This window comes from Salvia splendens, chromosome 1 (assembly GCF_004379255.2).
Source record: "Salvia splendens isolate huo1 chromosome 1, SspV2, whole genome shotgun sequence".
Lineage (NCBI taxonomy): Eukaryota > Viridiplantae > Streptophyta > Magnoliopsida > Lamiales > Lamiaceae > Salvia > Salvia splendens.
In genome coordinates this window covers 24,492,082-24,516,570 of record NC_056032.1, presented here as the reverse complement: position 1 = coordinate 24,516,570, position 24,489 = coordinate 24,492,082, and the positions used below count along the sequence as shown (strand labels likewise).

The following is a 24,489-nucleotide window of genomic DNA, read 5'->3' as shown; positions in this document are numbered from 1 at the left end:
TTGACCGACCAAATGGCCTCCTTTTGATGTGAATTTTGAACTAGATGAAATATGAAGTGTCTTCTGAGTTTTGGGAAAAGTTCAGCCTCATTGGACATCGGATGAATTTTTAGTAAATTTTTCAATGGAACTGCACAGTGCTGCCAGAATTTTTATGATCCGACCAGAGAGTTACATTATTGTTTTGACTTACCAAATGACGTGATTTTCCTGTGGAATTTTAACTGGATGAACTTGAATGTGTGTTCTGTGTTGTGACCAAATCTTAGTCTCATATGAGGTCGTATGGATTTTTGGTGATTTTTACGAACCAACCACGTAGTTTTGCTAGATTTGTTGTTATGTGGAAATATCACCTGTTGCCAAGTTTGAGTGAATTATATGATGCATGTATGATTTAGGAATGTATCCTATGACGTGATTATGTGTGACACTTTGAGAAATATTAGGACATGTTTTCCTTATGTTGATGAATGTTTGGGATGGGTAAATTTAGGAGAATGATAAAAGGAACGATAGGACATGCATGATAATGTGAATTGATGGGAGGCTGATTTGTATTGTGGTTTGGCAAGGGTTATTGTGAGTACATGAGCACAAGGAACGAGGGTTGCCTTAAGTGGATATTGAATTGTTTAAGCAAACAAGGTGGGCTTTCTTTTTCAAATCTCTTTATTTTTCGAAAATACAATGTGGTGTTATAAGGGTGATTTAACTTGTTATTCATGCCATGTTATTTTGTTTGTGAGATTGTTGCCTGATGCCTAGTTCGCCTGAGCTTGCTCCGTTAGGCTATATGGTTGTGTTGTGAAACGAATTTGGGTCTGAGTAGGGCCACAAACCCTATCAGGCTGTGTACACTAGTGGGATCGTGAGCCGTCCTTGCTAGTCGGCCGGTCTCGTGGGCGAATAGTGTGGCCACACTTTCGTCGCACTGTGATATGATGATTGTGATTGATGGATTGATATGAAAAGTGGGGAGATAAATTGTCTGGCCAGACTTGAAATATTTTTGTGTTCTCGTGATATTTCTTACTACATATAAAACTCAAGATCACTGGTATGAATGACATAACTATATTAAAATGTTTTCGGCATGAGCCCATTGAGTACAACAAGTACTCAGCCCTGCATATTCTTTTTCTTTATGTGCAGGTTGAGCGGGATGTTGCGGAGGATGTTGAGTTGGCCTAAGAACTTAGGATGCGTTGTGTCTTCATACATAGGCGTTATCCTCGACTCTCTTTAAACCTTATTTCCGCTGCTATATTTTGAACTATGTCTCAAGACTTTAATCTTTTTCGTACCGTGTTTGAGCATGATTGGTTGTGTTAGGTTTTTAACCGAGTATTTACAATGTTACTTTAAAATGATGTTTACGTGATTTAAACTAAATGTTTCTTTAGAAGATTAATTGCGTTTTAATATTTATTTTCTCCGCTGCTTCTTTTTAAAAAATATATTTATCATAAGTCGTTGCTGATTAATAGTAAATTATAACCTTAAACTTTTTAAACTAAAATATTTTTCTTCCTTTAAGCTAATTGAGTTTTCGTAAACTGTTATCCTTGTAAGTTGTCGTTTTTGTCGTCCCTTGGTCACGATCGCCGCTTTTGTAGTACCCCTAGTATGGGCGACCATGACAGAATGGTATTAGAGCTTCGTTCTTTCCCTCTAGTCCGAGAGTCTTCTTTTACCGTAAGTCTAGATTAGTGAACCCTATTGACTAGAAGTGTCACGAAGGCTCAACATCCAAAGCATCACGCTCAACTAAGGAAAGTGATGTATGTTTTAAGTTGTTGATGAAATGTGAGAACGATGTATAAAATTTATGATTTGATGAGGATGTTTTGGGCGAAGTATGCATGAGCATGTGATTACGTGATGATGTGATGTTATTATCATGTTGAAATTTGAGTATAAATGATATGATGACATACATATGTTTAATGTGAGCATGATTGGCGTGATGATTTAAAACGCGTGTATTATGTGTGAAAACAATATTGTGATAGTGTGAATCATGTTTTAAGTGATGAATTATGAACGTAAAAGTGAGAGATACTTTATGAAAGTGTTGATATAAGAAAGTATGATGCTATGAACTTTGTTGCAAACATAGAATGCCCAAGATGTCTGTTTGACCGAACGATATCGAACTTAGTTGTTACAACTACAATATCACTTTTCTGAGGGATAAGATAAATGGAAATATGTAGTGCGAATTCGAACACCATTAGATAATTACAAAATCACCATCGTTTTCCTGAACGATAAGGATAAAGAGAATACGAAGAGACATTACGTACAAAAAGAACTTCAAGAGGAGATGCTAAATGATTTAATCCTACAACGGGGAGAGCTCATACTTGTGATCCAATATGTAAACTCATTCTTGCGTCAAAAGTGGTGATGCGACGAGGACGACTGTTATAGCACGTTGGGAGTGCGAGTATAATTACGATGTTTTAAGAGAATGATTTTTATGATGTACAAAGAATATTATGAAGATATGGATTCCGATTAAAACTTTAGTGGCAACGATACGAAGAATCTCAGCGTGGAATCCACCGTTCCTAGAGCGATGTTACCAGTTTTGGCTCGCGAGAGATGAATGAGGAGGTGCGATTTTAATAGCTAGAACGAACTTTTTAATCAACAGTTCTTACTTGGATTCTAAGAAGTTGTCTTTCAGGACCTTTCAAATAATCGTGAGCCCTTGTCTAATTAACGTCTAGTTTCACTCACTATTTGCAAGTAACGCATATTATTCCTTTTCATCCATTGAGTCATAACTCACTTTCAGTTCTTGGAAAGTAGAGTTGCCTTCATAACTTTGGACACCTGGATTGATTGTAGTCTTCCTTGACCTATTATTTATGAACAATATTTTGACCTTGTGAGCCTTTGCTATTAAACTTCATCCCTAAGGCTGCTTGCAGTTATGTCCTTCAATATGTTCACATTTCGCAGACATGCTTTCTATGGGATATTCTTCTTCGAACTATTTTTTTCAGCCTTTCATTTTGTAACCATGTCTGCGTCAAAGTTCTTTCTTACAGAGTGAAATTCATTTGTTTATGTTCCACTATACGTATCATTTCCATATCAGAACTTTTCTTTCTACAAAACAAAGTTAAGGCCTATATTTTATACCTTGCCTTAACAAACTCAATCCACTAGATTTTCTTTCAAAACTTCCTTTGACCTTGGTAGCTTACTATGAGACTTGAGATTTAATTCGATTCCACCCTATATTCATGATCTATCTTATGTTCTTTCAAGCTCCGTGGAGATGATCATAACCAATTGTTGCAAGTTAGTGAGATCCGAAAGAGTTGAACTAGAGATGTTGTTTTCTTGATTAATTCTGCAGCCTTTCTGCTTAAGACACTTTCAGCAGTGTTGTTACAATTTTGAAATCAGTTCAAATCCAAGTAAGACTACTTGATCAATTTTCGAGTTCTTAATGCTAGACTTGGAGGAAAGAGTGAGGTTGAGCTTTTCGAAGGCACTTTATGCGGACGTGTTTGTAGACATGTTGATTTGGGTTTGAGGGTGTTTTCACCTGTTGGAGGTTTGATTGATATTGTGCAAACTTGCTCGAACATAGAGTTTGTGTTAGGAGAATTAGGAGTAGTGACCCAACTTTTGCACGTTATGCCTTTGGAGAACGTAGACATAATTTTGGGAATGGATTGGCTTACCGAGAACCATGCAACGGTTCACTGTAAAGAGAGACAGATATCTTTTCAAGCCCCGGGCAAAGAGCCGACTATCTTATATGGGATCTCCATGAACCGACAAACCTCCATAATCTCCGCATTGCAAGCAACCACGATGATAAGGAAAGGGCGTCCGACGTATCTTGTGTACTTGAATGGAGAGGAAAAGAAGGATTTGAGAGTGGAAGATGTGGAAATAGTACGAGATTTTCCCGATGTGTTTCCCGAAGCTTTGCCTGGACCGCCACCCGACAGACAATTAGAGTTCACTATTGATTTGGAACCAGGGTCTGCGCCAGTATCGATGGCGCCATACCGAATGGCCCCTAAAGAGTTGGCAGAGTTGAAGATTCAGTTGCAAGAACTGTTAAACTTGGGTTTTATTCGGCCTAGTGTGTCACCGTGGGGAGCTCCTGTGTTTTTCGTAAAGAAAAAGGATGGAACGATGAGGATGTGCATCGACTATCGTGAGCTCAACAAGATGACCTTGAAGAATAAGTACCCACTACCAAGGATTGATGATTTGTTTGACCAACTTCGAGGAGCGGGCGTATTTTCGTAAATGGACTTGAGGGCGAGATATCGTCAACTAAAGGTCCGACGAGAGGATGTGCCTAAGACTGCTTTTCGCACTCGTTATGGCCATTATGAATTCGTCGTGATGTTTGGGCTGACCAACGCCCCGGCCGTCTTCATGGACTTAATGAACCGAGTTTTCCACGAGTATCTCGACAAGTTCGTGTTAGTCTTCATCGACGATGTTTTAGTATACTTGAAGAACGAGGAGGAACATGGAGGGCATTTGCAAACTGTGTTGGAAACGTTACGAAAGGAGAAACTTTATGCCAAGTTTAGTAAGTGTGAGTTTTGGTTGACTCGAGTGAACTTTCTTGGTCATATTGTGACGGCAAACGGGATTCAAGTAGACCCAGCAAAGGTTGAGGCTGTACAAAATTGGAAATCGCCGAAAACACCGAGTGAAATCCGCAGTTTCTTGGGATTGGCCGAATACTATCGACGCTTCATCGAGGGATTCTCTAAACTCGCGAGACCAATGACACAACTGTTGAAGAAAGGAGTCAAAGTGGTTTGGACGCCGGAGTGCGAGCCGAGTTTCCAACTTTTGAAAGAGAAATTGACAACAGCACCTGTTCTAGTCGTACCGACAAGGACTTCGCCGTCTATACCGATGCATCAAAGGTAGGACTTGGTTGTGTGTTGATGCAAGATGGGAAGGTGATAGCATATGCTTCCCGATAGTTGAGACCGAATGAATTGAATTTTCCGACTCATGATTTGGAGTTAGCAGCAGTGGTGCATGCACTGAAAATTTGGAGACACCATCTCTATGGAGTGAGATTAGAGATATATACGGATCACAAGAGTCTCAAATACTTCTTCGAGCAGAAGGAGCTAAACATGCGACAGCGACATTGGTTAGAGATCGTGAAAGATTATGACTTTGGTATTCACTATCATCCGAGCAAGGCGAACGTAGTCGCCGATGCTTTGAGTAGGAAGAACCAACCTCAATTAGCTTTTCCTAAAGCAAGAGGAAGCGTTGATTCACGAATTCTACAGAATGAGATTGGAAATAGAAAAAGCGCCTGAGACAGTAGGTGGAAGTTTAGCGACGCTAGTGATCGACGTGATAAGAAGTTGGAAGAATTACGTGTAAAGGTGAGAGCCGAGAAGCTTGATAATTACCGTGAGGAGACGGATAATGCTTTGACGTACGATGGACGATTGTGTGTGCCGAGCGATGAGGCGCTAAAAGATGAGATTTTGAGTGAAGCGCACGACACGCCTTACACTGCTCACCTCGGAAGTACGAAAATGTATCGAGATTTGAAGCAACGTGTTTGGTGGAATGGAATGAAAGAAGACGTAGTGTCGTATGTGGAGCGATGTCTAGCATGTCAACAAGTGAAGGCCTTACACCAACGGCCATATGGGAAATTGCAACCGCTTGAAATTCCCAAATGGAAGTGGGAGCGATAGCCATGGACTTCGTGAAGGGTTTGCCAACGTCACAAAAGGGAAATGCTGCGATTTGGGTGATCATCGATCGACTAACTAAAAACGCGCACTTTTTACCAATTCGAATTACTTATGGCGCGGACAAGTTAGCAAAGCTCTACGTGAATGAGATTGTGCGTTTGCATGGGGTGCCAAAGACCATTGTGTCCGGCCGCGATACGAAGTTCACATCAAAGTTTTGGATGAGTTTGCAACGAGAATTGGGCACGCAATTGAACTTCAGCACTTCTTATCACCCGCAATCGGACGGGCAGTCAGAGAGGACGATTCAAACGCTTGAGGATATGATACGAGCCGTTGTCTTAGATCGAGGAGAAAGTTGGGAAACTGTTCTACTGTTGGTTGAGTTCGCCTACAACAATAGCTACCAAGCGACGATTGATATGGCTCCGTATGAAGCCTTGTATGGCAGGAAGTGTCAATCCCCACTTTATTGGGATGAAATTGGCGAGAGGAAGATGTTAGGACCAACCGCTATAAAGGAAATGACCGAAATTGTGCATTAAATCCGCACAAGGATCAAGGAAGCTCAAGATAGGCAGAAGTCGTATGCTGATGTGCTCCGAACGGAGATCAAATTCGATGTTGGTGACAAAGTGTTCTTGAAAGTATCCCCGACTAGAGGAGTTGTGAGGGGTGGAGTGAAGGGCAAGCTGAAATCACGTTTTGTAGGACCGTACGAGATTATCGATGAAGTAGGTCCTGTAGCGTATCGTTTGGCGTTACCTCCCAGTTCTGGGAACGTCCACAACGTGTTCCATGTGTCGCAGTTGCGCAAGTACGTGTTCGACCCCAAGCATGTGATTCATCAAGAGGAAGTGATCCTAACCCCCGACATGAGCTACGAGGAAAGGCCCGAGGCAATCCTAGATCGGAAGGTGCAAGAGTTGCGAAACAAGTCGATAGCATCCGTGAAGGTGTTGTGGAAACACCGTGGTCCCGAGGAAGCCACGTGGGAGTTAGAAGATAGAATGAAAGAAAAGTACCCCGAGTTGTTTACGTTAGATGGTCAAATTTCGGGATGAAATTTCTGTTAAGAGGGGAAGGATATAACATCCCAAATTTTTGCGACTTTTATTTTAATATGTCGATTGGAAATTTCATTTATGGAATAAAATTGTTGCTACGGGATTGAGTTTGATTATGTGGAATAAATTGTCATGGATGTTTTAGAATGAAGTGCTCATATTTTTTTATGTGGGGGATCAATTTAAATTAAATCATGCATTTAGTTATAGCCAAGTAAAGTGGCTATTGTCGGCCCTTCCAATTATTGGAAATGTTATTCTTTCTTGGATTTGATTAATTATTTTGGGATATTCATCCAAATTAAATCCAAATCAAATTATCCCTAAATTGTGCTACATGAAATTCGAACTCTAACCTATTGTTTTTGTGAGTTTCGAATATTCTCTATTTTAATTAGGAGGATGAATTAGTTCCTTTCATTAAGAGCACTCTTGAGGCAGTTCCTATCCACATCTTCCAAGCCATTGAGCCTGCGGCCGGAACCCTTAAGCTACTCGATCAGCAATTGGCTCGCTTCTTTTGGGGCTCAACGACTGAGAAAAAACGGACACATTGGATCAGCTGGGACCAAATGTGCCTCCCCACCAAGGAGGGAGGGCTCGGGATCCGAAAGTTCACAGAAGTTCTAAGAGCATTCAACATTAAACTCTGGTGGCGGTTCAGAGAACAGAACTTTTTATGGGCCCGGTACATGATGAGAAAGTATTGCGCCAATTACTCGCCACTTTCGCCAAGGATCACGGGAAGGAATGGCCCGACGTGGAGGAGGCTGGCCAAAGCTTGGGCCCACGCTCACCCGCACATTCGTTGGATTGTTGGTCAAGGTAAGATCTACTTCTGGGATGATATATGGCTTGGCAACGTCCCTCTTAGGGGGCTATGTTTCGACGAGAGGGGCAGCCCTACAACGATTGTCTCGGATTTTATCACGGATGGTGAGTGGGACGCTCCAAAACTCCAAGTTCTCCACGACCAGGCGGGCCTTCCCCAACAGATCATTGATCAAATTTGCAAAACCCCGATACTCCCCGGGGAGCCGGACATCCCACGATGGACGCTCACGAGGCGAGGAGATTTCTCGCTAGCCTCGACTTGGGAGACGGTCCGGTCGCCTCAACCCATCATCCAAGGGCTCGAGGAAATTTGGACGGCTGGCCTCACAACTACCATCGCTATCTTCAATTGGAGGCTCATATCTAACCGCATCCCTGTTGACGCAAAGCTGCAATGGCGCAAGATTGAACTCGCATCCAAATGCCAGTGCTGCCCACACAGGCCTAGTACCGAGTCTCTCCAACATCTCTTCATTCAAGGAGTAGGTGCAACAAGAGTGTGGAGGGAATTCGACGGGTGGTTCGAAGGCTCGGCCCCCACTCTCGTGGTCAATGACACGATCCCAACAAGAATTGAGGTATGGGCGAGAAGAGTGCAGCAGCCAGGAAGGAAGCACCTCAGCCGAGCCATGCCTTACCTTATCTTCTGGTTCCTCTGGGCAGAGAGAAATAGAAGCCGCCATCATGATGTTCAATTCAAACCGAGCAATGTGATTTGGCAAATCCTCACTTTCGTCCGAAACAGCATGGCCAATGGGAGGCTTAAGCCAAAGCATTGGAGAGGGGTTAGGCTCGGAGTCAGTATCCCAAGCCATGCCGAACCTCAACGGCTACCGCGACTCGCTATGATGGTTAAGTGGGAACCACCGGATCAGGCCTGGATCAAACTTAATACGGACGGGTCCTTTAATGAAGCAACCGGAAAAGCTGGGGGAGGCGGCCTCATTCGAGACCATTTGGGTAAGGCGCTCGTCGCCTATGCGCTCCCTCTCGAAGCACATTCACCTCTCGAAGCCGAACTACTCGCCATGCACCACGGCTTGATGCTGGCCTCGGAGCTTGAGAAACCAATTTGGCTCGAATCGGACGCCGAGGAAGCACTCAATCTCATTAAAGGGCCAAGTTGGGGGCCTGCTCACACTCGCCAAGCCATGGCCCACATGACCTTACACAAGCGTCAACTCACACTCCGAACTACCTTCATTCACCGTGAAGGCAATAAGGCGGCTGACTTACTTGCGAAGATTGGTGTCGACTTGAGTCACAGTCGAGTCTTGGAGGCCCAAGACTTACCGAGAGCCGTCCAAGATGTCATTCGAATGGAACAAATGGGGATTCCGAACTTCCGGGTCCGTGCCGAGGAAGATGCTTAGGAGGACACCGTAGAGTAGGCGGGTGTCGAGCCATTTGTGACACGACCCCTACTTACTCTTGTGGTGATTTGGCCTTTTGATTGTCCCTGTTTTGGTTGTAATAGTTAGTTGTAATAGCCGCTTGTAACCCTAAGCCTCGAGCTAGGCTAATTGTAACCGAGAAATATTTTGCTATATAGGGATGAGGGACCCACGAACCCTCCACCGTTAAGGTGTTTGAATAAATAAAAAAATAAAAATAAAATAAAAAATAAAAAAACCTTGTTGTTTTGCTTAGTTATTTTAAATCCAATTAAATCTTGCCACATTTTATTCCCTCACCCGAAATTAAGTTAAGAGTTGAATTATTTCGTTGTGGCTAATTAAGACAATTTTCGGGCCCCTTATTTGTAGAGGATAAAATATATGTTTCCTATTTTGTGGAATTTCTTTTATTCAAATAAATACGCATCTTAATACCTATGTCTAATTAATTGGGGATGTGAATATTTTCCTTCTATTGTGTCTCCATCCCACACGTTTTTTTTGGCTTAATTTCCTTGTGGAAATTTATTTAATTGTTGCCTATTTTATGGGAGTCTTTTCCTATAAAGAAATTACCAAATTTAAATCCTATTCTATTTAATTGAGGATTTATATAATTTCCTTGTGCACATCATCAAAATTTTCGCCTCCCTCATTATTTTCTTACTTGGAGATTTAATTTATTTTGTTCCCTTGTTTATGGAATATTCATTGTTTTATTTCCTAAATTGTGGATCTATTTCTCTCCAAGTAAATACCAAATAATTCCTTGTTAATTCCCAGCCATAATTTTCGAAAATTATGCTTCTTTTAATTGTGGGATTTTAATTATTGGCCCCTATTTTATTCCCCCACAATTAATTAAATTTTGGATTTAACCTAGAACTATAAAATCACCTAAACTAATCCCTAGCCGTCCACCCCCTCTCTCCCTCTCTCTCACACGCCTCTCCTCTCCCTCTCCATATTCTCTCCAAAAATCCACCATTCATCCTTGTTCTTACATCCGTTAGAGTTGATTTTCAAGAGTTTCCGACGAATCGCATCAAATTCTTGTTTCCACCGATTCGTTTTTATCAAGAAAGGTATATTTGATTCATTCTCCCTCATTCTTTTCATTTAACCCTTGTTCTTGAACCCTACATGCATATAGTGAGTGTAAGAATCATAGATCGCAAAATTTATCAGTGGGAATTTGTGTTTGCATGAGAACTTAGATGAAAAAAATTGTGTTTGGATGATTGAGGAAGAAACCCTATTTTCGAAATTCTTAAGCCAGAAATCTGTGATGTTCGGACAGTGGATTCCGACGTGTGTTTGACCAACCAAACGATTGAATTTTGACACTAAATTTTAACTGAGTAAACTTTAAGGTGTTTTCTGTGTTGTGTGTGAATTTCAGCACTTGTTGATGAAAGGTGAATGTTTAATAAATATTTGAAGTTGACTGCGTAATTCTGCCAGAAACTTGTACTCACGCTTAGAAAGTTTCGTTTTCTATTTGACCGACCAAATGGCCTCCTTTTGATGTGAATTTTGAACTAGATGAAATTTGAAGTGTCTTCTGTGTTGTGACCAAATCTTAGTCTCATATGAGGTCGTATGGACTTTTGGTGAATTTTACAAACCAACCGCGCAGTTCTGCCAGATTTGTTGTTATGTGGAAATATCACTTGTTGCCAAGTTTGAGTGAATTATATGATGCATGTATGATTTAGGAATGTATCATATGAGTGATTATGTGTGACACGTTGAGAAATATTATGACATGTTTTCCTTATGTTGATGAATGTTTGGGATGGGTAAATTTAGGAGAATTATAAAAGGAACGATAGGACATGCATGATAATGTGAATTGATGAGAGGCTGATTTGTATTGTGGTTTGGCAAGGGTTATTGTGAGTACGTGAGCACAAGGAACGAGGGTTGCCTTAAGTGGATATTGAATTGTTTAAGCAAACGAGGTGGACTTTCTTTTTCAAATCTCTTTATTTCCCGGAAATACGATGTGGTGTTATAAGGGTGGTTTAACTTGTTATGTCATGCCATGTTATTTTGTTTGTGAGATTGTTGCCTGATGCCTAGTTCGTCTGAGCTTGCTCCGTTAGGCTTTATGGTTGTGTTGTGAAACAAATTCGGGTCTGAGTAGGGCCGCAAACCCTATCAGGCTGTGTACACTGGTGGGATCGTGAGCTGTCCTTGCTAGTCGCCCGGTCTCGTGGGCGAATAGTGTGGCCACACTTTCGTCGCACTGTGATATGATGATTGTGATTGATGGATTGATGTGAAAAGTGGGGAGATAAATTGTCTGGCCAGACTTGAAATATTTTTGTGTTCTCGTGATATTTCTTACTACATATAAAACTCGAGATCACTGGTATGGATGACATAACTATATTAAAATATTTTCGGCATGAGCCCATTGAGTACAACAAGTACTCAAGCACAAAAGGAATCAAAATAACCACAGGAGAGAGAAGCTCTTCCTTCTCTCTAGATTTCACCCATCGATCCACACTCCCCTAAACATCTCACGGCCGATCACCACCCACCGAATCTTCTCACGTTCGACCACCACTACCCATCGAATAGCCTCACGACCGGCCAACCACCGAACCACCTCACGGCCGCTTCCCCCACCTCCCGGTCCGTCTCCCTCATTCGTTCCTCGGCCTCTTGCCGGTTCCGACGCTCGCGCCCCTCTCGGAACCGCCTCCGTGCCTCGACCCCCCTCCCACCCTCTGGCCATGCCGGATCCGTCACCACAAACTACCCCTCATCCGCTGGACCCCGAAGCGGCGAGGACTATCCCGGACCAACATATGGTCTTCCTCTCGTGTGAGGACACAACCCCGAAGCTATCAACCTATAAGCCATGAAGAAGATGACTCAAAAGAGTCAGATTGAGGATAGGAAGAGTACCTCCGCACCTCCCTCCAACGGCACCGGTCGGAAAAGATTTGTGCCTTCGCCCCTCCCGGAGGACAACCAACTACGGAAGAAGCTTTCCTTCGGTGCGGATGAGTGCCCTCCATCCGAGAGTTTTAAACACAAGGGTCCCATCTTTCCGGTGATCCATCGAATGGCCAAGCAAGGGATGCCCAATGAGTCTAAGAGTGCCCCTACGATTCATAATGCGGAAACAAAAGGTGACACCAAGTCCGGCGAACTTCCGGCCACCGGCCAAGGGTCCGGCGACGGTCGGCCGGCTGGTGAACCAAGTGGAGACCTATCCTCGGTCGGCCCCCCTCCGATTGTTGACGGTTGACGTGAGACGCAACACCCCATGAAGGTTGGTGTAGTCAACTTGCCAAGAGTGGATAATGGTACAAACTCTCTTTTGAAAAGCTCATTTGTCCCTTACCATCCTAGTAGTGGAGTCACATGTGCTGCAAAGGACGCTTTGGAAAGTACGATTGTCTCATTCCCGGATTTGGTAAAAACTACAAAACTCTCATTGGAAAGTAGCATGGTCCCTTACCACGAAGTGGGCTCGAGAGAGGTGCTAGCCGTTGAGGCTATCATGCAGCCAAAAACACACGAACTCATCCACCTTGCCACCTCGAACTCGGCGGAAACCCTCGATGTAATGGCCTCCCAACCCCTACTCTCCGTCGGACCTTTGGAGCATGGTAGCTCGGCCTTCGCGGCACGCGCCAGTCAGGCGCCGAGGCTCGAGCCACCGAGGCCCTCACCTAAGATGAACTTCACCGCATCACTTGAGGAATTCCCTCCCCTTGAGAAGGGTAGAACACTCAAAATTCGGGACACATTTAAGATGGGAGCGTTGCCTTGGAAGGAGGAGTTGGCCGCGACGAAAACAAAGTGGGGTAGCTCCGTGCCACTCCGACTAGGATATGGAGTACCGAGCATCGAAGCGTCCATCCCAATGGTAATTGAAGAAAGGGAGACGGAGACGGGTAACAATTACAAACCGCCGGACTTGCACTGGCCGAACCAACAAAACCTCGGATCAGGGGTGGGGCCTAGCACGGGACCGAACCACGCGAAACAGCCCAAGACACACGATTCACACTCGGAACATGCCAGGAAGCCGACCACGATGGCCGATATGCTAAAAGGCGCTTCCGACCCAAATGGCCCGCAAGTATACGGCATCCCGACCATATACTTTTCCGGGGCGGAGACACAAAAGTTGGCCGAAAGCATCGGGCACGCAATCGTGGGAAAGTTTTCTCACTCCATACCTAAGGGGCATCAAATACAAAAGGCTCTTGAAAACATCAAATTGACTCGTGGCTTTAATTGGAAATACATTAATGCGAAACACATTCTTATCCAATGCGAGGACATTGCGGATTACGCTCGCCTTCTTGGTGGCCCGAGGGGTTCCCCCGTATGGTTCATTGACCACCACCCGATGAGGGTATTCAAATGGTCCCCAGAATTTGACGCATATTGTGAGTCCCCGATCGCGGCAATTTGGTGTAACCTAATAGGCCTCCCAATTCATTTGTATGATCATTCGGCCTTATTCGCCATCGGCAAACTCCTTGGCACCCCAATCCAAATTGATCGTGCCATGGCCAACAAGTCGCGGCTAACCTTCGAGTCCGAGACGGATCACGAATGGCATGACCAACAAATGATCGAATTCCAATGGGGGCCTTCACACCCGCCGGGTACGGAACCTCATTGTTAATTATGTCTATTAACTAAATGTTTTGGAACGTTAGGAGTATTGCGAACGCATCAACCCAAAACGTTTTAAAAAGATTAATCAAGTCTTATAATGTTCATTTTCTTGCAATAATGGAGCCGTTTACCTGCCCCAACCCGGAGAAATTCTCTAGGGCTTTGGGGCTAGTGTTTAAATGTCACGACCACATTTTCTAAGGATAGGAACACGGTTGATCGCGACTAGGGGGGAACTAAGAAGCGGGGAAGAAAGGGGAAAACAACACAACTCGACCATAGCTCGAAACCATTGATTGCGAGACATGACTAATTAAGTGCTGACACATAGAAGAAAGATACTCGATCATGAAAACTTGAGTAATTGTTTGTAAAAAATTTAAAATATCAGAGTTTTGAACGCGGTTACATGTACAACGAAAGCAAATGAACGCGGTTACATGTATGAAGACATGAACCTCCGAGAGTCAAAATCTGACTGAATTAAATGCCTTGTCTCAATAGCACTTCCTCCACCACTTCGCTGCTGAACCTGCACATTTACAAATATATGCAGGGCTGAGTACAAAGTACTCAGTGAACACATTGCCGAAAAATACAAATATACATTTGAAAATATTGTCAAGCCATCATCACAGTAACACTCGGGGTTTTATTGAAAAGGCCCGAGCTTACTAAAATATTCACATTGGACTGCAGTCCCTTTTTCTTGTACTTAGCCATATCTGATCACATTATGCCGTCAAGATGGTGTTCTCGCACGGTCACCTTCTCTGCCCATCATGTCAGAGGTATCCTTGTGCCGGGAAGGTGGCCACCATCCTCGGTCACCTGCTCTGCCCAACATGTCAGAGGTAGCTTGTGTACACTAATCCGAGCGGGGACACCACCCTCACTGGGACTCGAATTCGACTTATTTCATCATTCATAATTCCTTTGGCCTTAGCCAAACAGATAGACATCATACAAAAACATTTATGGCAAGACAACATCTTTAAGAATCACGAACATGTGTTCGTGTTTTCATAAAATACGATTTGTATTTTTAGTATAGGAAATCTCACCTTGATCGTTTAGTTTCCTTAACTTGAATTTTCCTGACTCCACCTTTAACTCGCGGAGATAGCCTTTTGAAAGCAAACAACGTACTAATAAGACTCGAGAAAATTCTTAATCTTTTAATTAGAATTAGAATGCATGCCCCTGATTACTCATGGCCCAAGAACTTAATTAGAATTATAGCATAAAGCAAACTTATATTGCAGCCCAAACTCCTTTAGGAAAATAATCCCATTTATTCTCTTCTCTAGGCTCAAATTCGCTTAAATTGGAGCAGCCCATTTTCGATCCAAACAATTAAAGAGTGGTCCAACTTATTAAGTTCCATTCAAATTCTTGAATAAAATAAAATCAGTCCACTCCTTAATTAATTCATTCAGCCCCAAATTTATCACAGTAAAAACACTTGGCCCAATTCGGAAGCCCAATCTAATTGTTGGTGGCCCAATGATTTACATAATCTTTCTCCTTACTACCATCGTATCCTCCACTCTCTTTCTTCTCAACTTTAAATCAAAATCCCCTAAATTCAAGACTAAATTTATGTTGCCCCGAACTACAATCCCAATCCAAATTGACACCACCTGCACAGTGCTCGCTGTCCTCCACCGCCTCCTCCGGCGGTCTTTCTCCTCCTGCGGTACTCTCTCTAAATTCAAAAATATGAGATTAAATTTCTCTCCTTCTTTTCCTCTCGCCATCCTTTCTCACCAGCAATTCGCAGCATCGCCGCCGCCAAACATGCACAGGCGCCGGTCTTTGCTGCTGCTGCCTCCCGTCCTTTCACGGCGACTCAGTGTCGTCGCTGACGTATCCGACCGAGGCAGACGCTGCTCAGTCTGCTTCGCAGACCAGCGCCGCCGCCGCCTCCGCTGCCCGTCGGGGTCCCCGCGGCTGCCCTCGTGGTCTCGCCGTCGCCGGTGGTCTCGAGGCAGCCCCTCGGCCTTAAAGCTAAGTTCTTTTACTCCCTTTCATTATTTAGTATTTTGTTGAGAATTTGGGCAGTAGCTATGTAGAGTTGGAGGTCTTGAAAATTACTACTGTGTTACTGGAATGTGTTCATTATATTGGGAACTTCAACTGCTACTTGTTCTAAGAGTTGCTATTGTCATGAAATTTCTACAGCCATGATTCTATCTTCAAAAATATGCATATGCTTGTACGTAAATGTAAAGGAAAAGAAGGGTTCGGGATTCACCTTTTTGATGTGGAATAAAGGGTTGGTGGATTGCAGTGCTTGACCCTACAATTGTGTGCAAATCCCTCTCCTTGGACTCCTCTATCCTACGTTGGGTTGGTGTGTGGTGTGTGCAGTGAATTTAGGATTTGTGATGGTGATGAGGGTGGGTGACAAAAAGATTTATATATATATATATATAATATATATATATAAAGATGCAAGTGGGGATATTTTCTATGCAAGTGGGGCTTATCTTTCAAATATTTTCTATGCAAGTGGGGCTTATCTTTCAAATATTTTCTGTCAGGGATATGATTTCTTCCTGCCCATATTAAATGCAGCATTAAATGTTGCTGATAACACTCATTCGATTCTCTCAGGATATGCTTTTTATTTTTAATTTATTTTATTCTTCTTTCTTTTTTTTATAGTTGTTTATTAAATTTTATTATTTGTATATTTATTTACTTATTTATTTAATTTGGTATAGGAAAAACCCAGTTTAAGCTTGTGGCTTTGGTGTAGGAAAACAAATTACATCCATAGTCTTCCCTGATGATGTACCAGACTTTCTTGGAGTGCAAGCACGACCGTTGAACGGGCTGCGTGAACTTTCCTATAATTGTAATAGATAAGGATTCGATGTTACTTTTTTTTACTTGAAATATTCGTTCGAGAATGAAGCAACGATTATTTATAATTCCAAGATCAATTATTATACATGAAAATGGCAGATTTTGAATACTACAACGATCACTTATTCTTTATCTTTAGGCTAATAATAATAATAAGGTACGAAAGTTCGGGTTGTTACATTCTACCCTCCTTAAAAGAAATTTCGTCCCGAAATTTAGGAAGTATTTAGACAAAAAGCTCAGGATATTTCTCCTTCATTTTCTTTTCTAGCTCCCATGTTGCTTCTTCCTGTCCGTGGTTTTTCCACAAAACTTTCATTGTAGTAATCGACTTGTTCCGAAGTTGCTGCACCGATCTAGTATTTCTACCGACTTTTCTTCGTAACTCAGGTCAGGTTCTAGAACGATTTCTTCGTGGCAAATCACATGTTTTGGGTAGAACACATACCTTCGAAGTTGGGAGACGTGGAATACGTTGTGTACGTTCCCAAAATTGGGTGGTAATGCCAAGCGATATGCTACTGGGCACACTTCTTTCAGAATTTCATAGGGTCCAATAAATCGTGGTTTCAGCTTTCCCTTGAGTCCAAATCTGGTTATTCCTTTGGAAGGGGATACTTTCAAGAAGATCTTCTCCCCGATGTTAAATTTCAATTCTGTTCGACGCTCATCGGCGTAGGATTTTTGCCGGTCTTGCGCTTCCTTGAGCGTCTCACGCGAGGAAATTTAGAGATGGTATAACAGTTTTAACTTTGATAGGAACTGAATTTGAGACTCCAAGAGAAATATTCGAATCGTTCTTGCTTTGGGTAGGCTCCAAGGTAACCATGAAAATAAAACGATTATAATTATTTCAAATACGTGAGTGTTTGGTTCACCACAAACTTTCACCGGTAGCTTGCAACAAAGGTTTTCATGAAGTGCAAAGACTAGGCTCAATTGGGCTCATTATGCTCACTCCCAGAAAAGAAAAGATACAACTTTTTTTTTTTTAATCAAACACCTTCACGGTGGAGGGTTCGTGGGTCCCTCATCCCTATATATCAACAAAAGGCCATTACAAGCAATTGATTACAAGAGGACCAATCTTTCTAAAGCTAGAGTGACAAAAACAATTTACACCACACCCTATTACAAATACACCACAAGAGTAAATAGGGGTCAATCCGAGGATGGACCGACACCCACATACTCTACGGCGTCCGGTACTAAGCAAGATCGGTGACCACTTTCCGGGCCTCGTGCTACTCTCGTTCATCATCTCTCACCCGAAGATTGGGGACTCCCATTTCGTCCATCCGGATGATGGCTCTAATCCTTCTTGGAACATTTTGTGGGGACATTTGTTGGAAATTATCTTGTTCCACTCCCATTTTGGCGAGCATATCAGCCGCTTTGTTGCCCTCCCTATGAATGAAGGTGGCCCGGAATATATGTCTACGTTTGAAGCCATGCAAAATGGCCATGACGCGGCGAACTTGTGCCTGGCCCCAAGTCGTGCCATTGAGCAACTTAATAGCTTGTTCCGCATCTGATTCAATCCATATGGGTAGGTTGAACGCCTTCGCTACCTCCAACCCATAGTGTATGGCCATGAGCTCGGCCTCAAGAGCCGATTGAACGACGAGAGGGGTTGCAAATGCTGCAAGTAACTTCCCATTGTGGTCCCGAAGAAGACCCCCTCCGCCACCCTTGTTTGTTGCCTCAAAGAACGCCCCATCCGTGTTAAGCTTGATCCATGTGCGTTCCGGGGGGTGCCACTTAACCGGCATAACTAACGGTCTCGGCCCCCTTGTCTCAGGGTGATTCGGAGGGCTCATTCCGAGTTTCACTCCCTTCCAATGCTTCGGCTTGATGTGACCATTGGCCATGTTGTTGTGGATGAACATGTGAACCTGCCAAACAACATTGTACGGTTTGAACTGAATTTGCTCATGTCGACTCCTATTCCTCTCCGCCCAAAGGAACCACAGAATGAGGTATGGAATGACTCGACTAAGGTGTCTCCTATCATGCTGTTGGGTCCTAGCGGACCACACGTGCAACCTGTCCGGGATGGTGTCGTTCACCCTAAGTGATGGGGCCGAGCCTTCGAACCAACCGTCGAACTCCCTCCAGACACATGCTGCTCCCCACCCTCGGATGAAGAGATGTTGAAGGGACTTGGTATTAGGCCTCCGTGGGCAGCATTGGCATTTCGACGCAAGCTCAATCTTCCTCCATTGGAGCTTGGAGTCAACCGGTATCCTGTTTGACAATAATCGCCAACTGAAGATTGCAATAGATTTTGTAAGGCCAGCCCTCCAAATGTCGTCGAGACCTTGGATTCTCGGCCTTTGCGTACGTATAGTCTCCCAAGTCGTAGCGAGCGAGAACTCCCCGAGCCGAGAAAGCTTCCATCGAGGGACATCCGGTTCTCCCGCGACGATTGGGGTATGAAGGATTTGTGTGATAACCTCTTGTGGCATTCCAGCCTGGTTGTGAAGTTGACGTAACTTAGCCTCATCCCAAGTTCCACCTCCAATGTAGTCCGAGATCTTGGCCGATGGGGCACCCCTATCGTCAAGGCAGATCTCGCGAAGGGGAGATTCACCAAGCCAAATGTCATCCCAAAAGTAGGCATCGCCTTGACCGATCACCCATCTAATGTGTGGATTTGCTTGATTTCTCACTTTCATTAACCGCTTCCATGTCGGGCTATTTCTCCCCGAAGGGGAGGCCGCAAGGGGGGAGTTTTTATGACAATACTTGGCCTTCATGTATCTAGGCCAAAGGGAATTTTGCTCCCGAAACCTCCACCAAAGTTTGATACTGAAGGCCCGGAGGACTTCTTTGGTCTTACGAATGCCGAGACCCCCTTCAGGGGTGGGGAGGCAAATCTGATCCCACCCAATCCAATGTGTCTTTTTTCTCTCTGTTGACGATCCCCAGAAAAATCGGGCCATCTGCTGATCCAATTGCTTAAGGGCCCCGGATGTTGGTTCAATGGCCTGGAAAATGTGCAGCGGCACCGCTTCAAGTGTGCTTTGGAGTAGTGTAAGCCTACCTCCAAAGAAGAGGTGTCGATGAGCCCACCCCGAGATTCGTGCAGCAATCTTTTCCCGAAGGAACATAAACATATCTGTACGTTTGACACCACGATAAATAGGAACTCCAAGGTACAAAAACGGGAAAGTACCTCGTGTGAAGCCTCCTTCATTTTGTATAATGTTGGCGCACCCTTCATGTTGTTCGGCAATGTAGAAGTTGCTTTTTGCCAAGTTAATCTGCTGCCCGGAAACCCCGGCATATGTCTCCAAGCAAGTCCGCAGCCGCCTAAGAGGTCCCTCCGCTGCTTGTGTGAATATCACAATGTCATCGGCGTAGGCGAGGTGGCTTATTTCCATGCAGTGGCGAGTAGCTCTAAAAGTCATCTCTTTCTTTCCTAAAATGAGCTTGTCTAATTTTCTTGAGAGGTACTCAGCTGCAATTACGAAAAGTGTCGGAGATATTGGATCTCCCTGTCTAAGGCCGCGGGTGGACTTAAAGGGGCAGGAAATCCTCGACCGATGGGCCATTTGCTACCGAGGGCGGTTCGGAGGTTGGTCCGGAGGTCCATGGTAGGGCGAGGTTCGGTCCGGCATTTTCGGCTAGGTCCGCCGGCCATTTGTCTCCGAGAAGGAACTGCGCCACCATGGAGTCTAACATCTCCGGCGTGTCAAGGGTGACAAGATGCAAGAGGAGGTTGGTAGGATTTGGTTGCACATGGCCTCCCAAGTCTAGTGCATCACGTGAGTCACCATTGTGGTAAGAGACCAAACCACTTTCCAAAAGTTCTTTTGTTCCCATATCCATTTCAAGAAGTTTGACTCTCTCTTCCTCCAACACTTCTTTTGCTTTTGCAGCAACAAGTACCAGTGTATTGTCGTGACTTGGCTGGGTGACCGTTACCCCGTCGGCGACCGTCCCCTCTCCGGCTGTCCGGTCGGAATCTTGATCGGAAAAGTGCGAATTATTAGGAGAGGCTTCACATACCTTGATTGGCTTGTCCAAATCAAGCTCGTCAAAGAGGTCACGTTGCTCGCACGTCTTTGGCTGAATGGTACCCTCGATTTCTCCGTTTGAAGTCGCCGGAAAAATTGCCCCTTTGCATTTGGGACTCTCAAGTGGGGCACCTTCCTCCTCTCCAAAATCTATCTTCTTCCGGAGTTGCTTGTCTTCGGGAAGTGGAGACAGGATGAATCTCTTCCGGCATTTCTCTTTGGTTGGTGGTGCCGGGGTGCTCCTCCGTGACTTAAGTTTAGCTTTGGCCAGCTCTTAGATACGTGCTTCGGGGAAGAAGGCTCCACCGAGCAAAATGTCATGGCTTGGTCCGAGAGGGTTCGCATTTCATCCGGCGGTGGAGGGTCGCTCGGCGGGCCGTCCGACATGGCCGAACCAATGAGGTTACCGTGGGAGGTGGAGCAAGGGTGGCGTTCGAAGGAGGATTGGGGTCGAGAACGAAGTGATGATGGGGTGTGGTGGTGATCGTCAGTGTGGGAGCAACTTGGGCGGAGGAATAAGGCGTTGTAACCGTTGGGGAGGTGGGATTGCTAGAGAGAAGGAGGATCGTCGGCGTGGGAGCCACCTTGTTACCTTCCCGATGAATAAAGGATGCACGTGAAACTAGGATTAACCTTAGTCGGGAAGAGAGATGGTGATCTATGGCTTGAGCTATACCCATAGAGCTTGGAAATTTTATTGTGGGAAGAGCTTCCCAGATGGAATAAATTGCGAAAGTGTGGGTATGATGAATAAAATGTAGATGTCAATAATATGTTGCCAATATTATATTCAAAATGAACGGTCAAGTAGAAAAGTTTCAAGTATTCCCAGATGATAACAGGAAGACCTGAGATGGTTGGTTACAAATGGATTTGAAAATAATAGGAAAAACAAACAATTGTAATTTACTCGACAACACTGTGATAGAAGATCATATCAACGAAATTTTTAGAGTTTATAAGCAATTCAGGGAAACTAACTAATAAAGAGGGCAACAAGAGGAAACTAGCCAAGGGAGAAGCAATGTGCCAGCTTTAACATGGAGCTTGTAGAAAAGCTCAGATCAAGAGACAATAGTCATATTTGAATTCAGAAGATGAGAGTACTCATGTAAAATAAAGAGCTTGTCAATAAGTATGTCTGAAAACACAAAGGGTCAATTAAAAAAGTTTAAGGTCCCACCAGATGGTTGCTCCAATATAGTAAGACTGAAAATGATTGGGCTCATGTGGATTTGAGAAAGAAGAATAACAAGGAACTACTCTTTAAGGTCAACAACATTGTGATACTATAACGAATTCACAAAGTTTATAACCAAATCACAGAAATTAACAAGTAGAGAAGACAACCAGAGCAAACTAGTTCGGGAAAAGAGCAAATTACTTTAGACTTGGAGTTACTAAAGAGCTCAAAGCATGATGGAATAATTATAGTGGAAATAAGAAGAGGGGACTATTCTTTATAAATTAAAGAGCTTGTCAACAAGCACATTTGAAAACACTAAAGGCCTAATAAGAATCTTTGAAGAATATATCATCATTGAAGAGACAATAGTTTAGGGAAACATGTTCATTCTAAAGGCTATAAATAAAGCATCTCCTAGTATAGGAGTTTGGTGGCAAGAATTCAGAGAGTCAAAGTATTGCTTTTATACAGAATGAGTAAAGAAGGATCGTAGTCACCGGAGGTTATCAGAAAACATGAAGGAGAAAGCTCAAAACTGAAAGTGATTCACAATCTTGACATAGAAGAGGGAAAATAATGGCACATTACCTTGCAAAGGAAGTCATTTAAGATCTTAATTCAACAAAAGTATTTTGATCAAGGGGGAGGTGAGAAAATGGAATTCATGGGAATCCAAGTAAGCGTTAGAACCTCGTGAGAACTCCAGAGTGAGAGAAGATTTCCCTTATCTCTAGAATTCGACCTCTCTCCCTCCCTCCCCTTTGAGGGAGGTGAAATGTGATTGTTTCATCCGACACATGGTGAAGTCCGGTGGTGAGCAGCCGAAGGGGGAGGCCACGGCCTTGATACACACGATGCAGCCCCCTTCCTCGCCGGAGTGGAAGTTTCGTTCGATTGCATGGCCCAAAACCAAAAGGGATGGCACGCCCCACCCGGAGAAAGCTCGACAAGCTCTCAAACGAGCCGGTCTTGAATCTGGTTCGGAGGTGAGTCGGGCTATGAAGAAGATGGTGTTCGAAATGGCTGATGGACTCGTCGGCAAACTCCATGGTGAAGGGAGGGGGTCGCCGGATGTTAAGCAAGCTCTTATTGGGGAGATGTTGAGCTCCTTAGCTCAAATGGCAAAGAATGAGAAAGCTTCGACAAAAGATTTGGAAGGTCTTCATGGTGAGGGGATGGCCGGAATTGCGCCGGCGCCGGCACCGGCTGGCCGGGACCTTGATGTCTCATGCTTGGAGTATGAGATAGTCAACAAGGAGACCAATGCAAGTACACCCCTCCATGTGACGCCTAGGCTAGAGGATGGGTTGGCATGTGACTCACAAAAGAAGGAAAAGACAAAGGTTACTTTGCTTGGGCAAGAGAATGATGGTCCATTTGAGGTAAATGCCATTTTGAATTCAAATTCAGCACCATGTGCTATCCACACCCAATTCGGCATTGATGGAGACAAGAGGGACCATGGCACCGACGGCCGGCCGCCGGAGTACCCGCCGGAAAACCTGGTCCCGCCGGCGAATGCATGGAAGGAGGCTAAAAACTTGTTCGCACATTGGGGGATGGGGTGCATGGTGGGAGCCTCAACACCACATAAAACCCATAAGGACGAGCCAATCCCACTCGACGCCGGCAAGGTCACACCTTTGGGGACAGCCGGAGACTTTGAAGGTACACCTTATCTCTCCTTTACCGATGTTGAAACGGAATATCTCTCGAAGAAACTAGGACTAGCCATTGTTGGGAAGTTTTCCCACTCACTCCCTTCTTCTTTCCAAATTCAAAAAAGCTGAAGGGGTATGGGGCTAGTTGGTTCTTTCACTTGGAAATACTTGAATGCCAAGCACATCCTACTTCAATTCCAAGATATGGCTGATTATGCTAAGGTCTTAAGTGGCCCTAATGGGAGTCCGGTTTGGTTTGTTGACATTCACCAAATGAGGGTGTTCAAATGGGCACCGGACTTTGATACGTTCTTTGAGTCGCCCATCGTTGCCGTGTGGTGCAATATCATGGGACTACCGGCCCATCTTTTTGAGGAATCGGCCCTCATGGCGATCGGCAAGCTATTAGGCAAGCCGTTACAAGCGGACCATGCCACAATCAATCAAACCCGACTCTCTTTTGCTAGGATATGTGTTGAGATTGATATCTCTAACCCCCCAACGGAAGAGATCATGCTAAACATCCTAGGCAAAAATTCAAGACACAAAGTAGCATGGGACCGTATCCCATTGTTTTGCGAGAATTGTAAGCATGTTGGGCATGTCATTGATGAGTGTCATGCGTTGGGAAGGAAGGGTCGAGGCAAGGATTACCGAACACCAACCAAGGCGTTCTACCCTAGCCACGATCATAAGATCATCCGTCGAGAATGGCGTCCAAAGGCGGCGATTAGGGTTGGCACCTCACCGAACATTGATCACACGAACAAGGAAAAAGATAGTGGCAACCAAGAGAAGAACAAGGAGGGTACAATGAACGTCGATCCGTTGGCTCCTCGAGCGCCCCTTGGGAGTCAACCAAGCATGGACGAGGATGGATTCCAATTGGTGTCGAGGAAGAGGAAAGGCAAGGCACATAAGGGAGACATGCACTACAAAAAAAAAAAAAAAAAAAAAATAAAAAAAAAAATAAAAAAAATAAAAAAAAAAAAAAAAAAAAAAAAAAAAAAAAAAAAGGGAGACATGCACTACATCTCGCAAATTCCACACTCCACAGATTTCATTC

General features: G+C 44.1%; 1 long non-coding RNA gene across 1 annotated transcript; it reads left to right on the top strand.

Moving 5' to 3' along the window:
- The first annotated feature begins 14,813 nt into the window (after positions 1-14,813).
- LOC121745557 lies at positions 14,814-16,663 on the top strand. Its single transcript, XR_006038852.1, has 2 exons — positions 14,814-15,379; positions 15,464-16,663. It is a non-coding gene; the product is annotated as an uncharacterized LOC121745557 (long non-coding RNA).
- Positions 16,664-24,489: the final 7,826 nt, after the last annotated feature.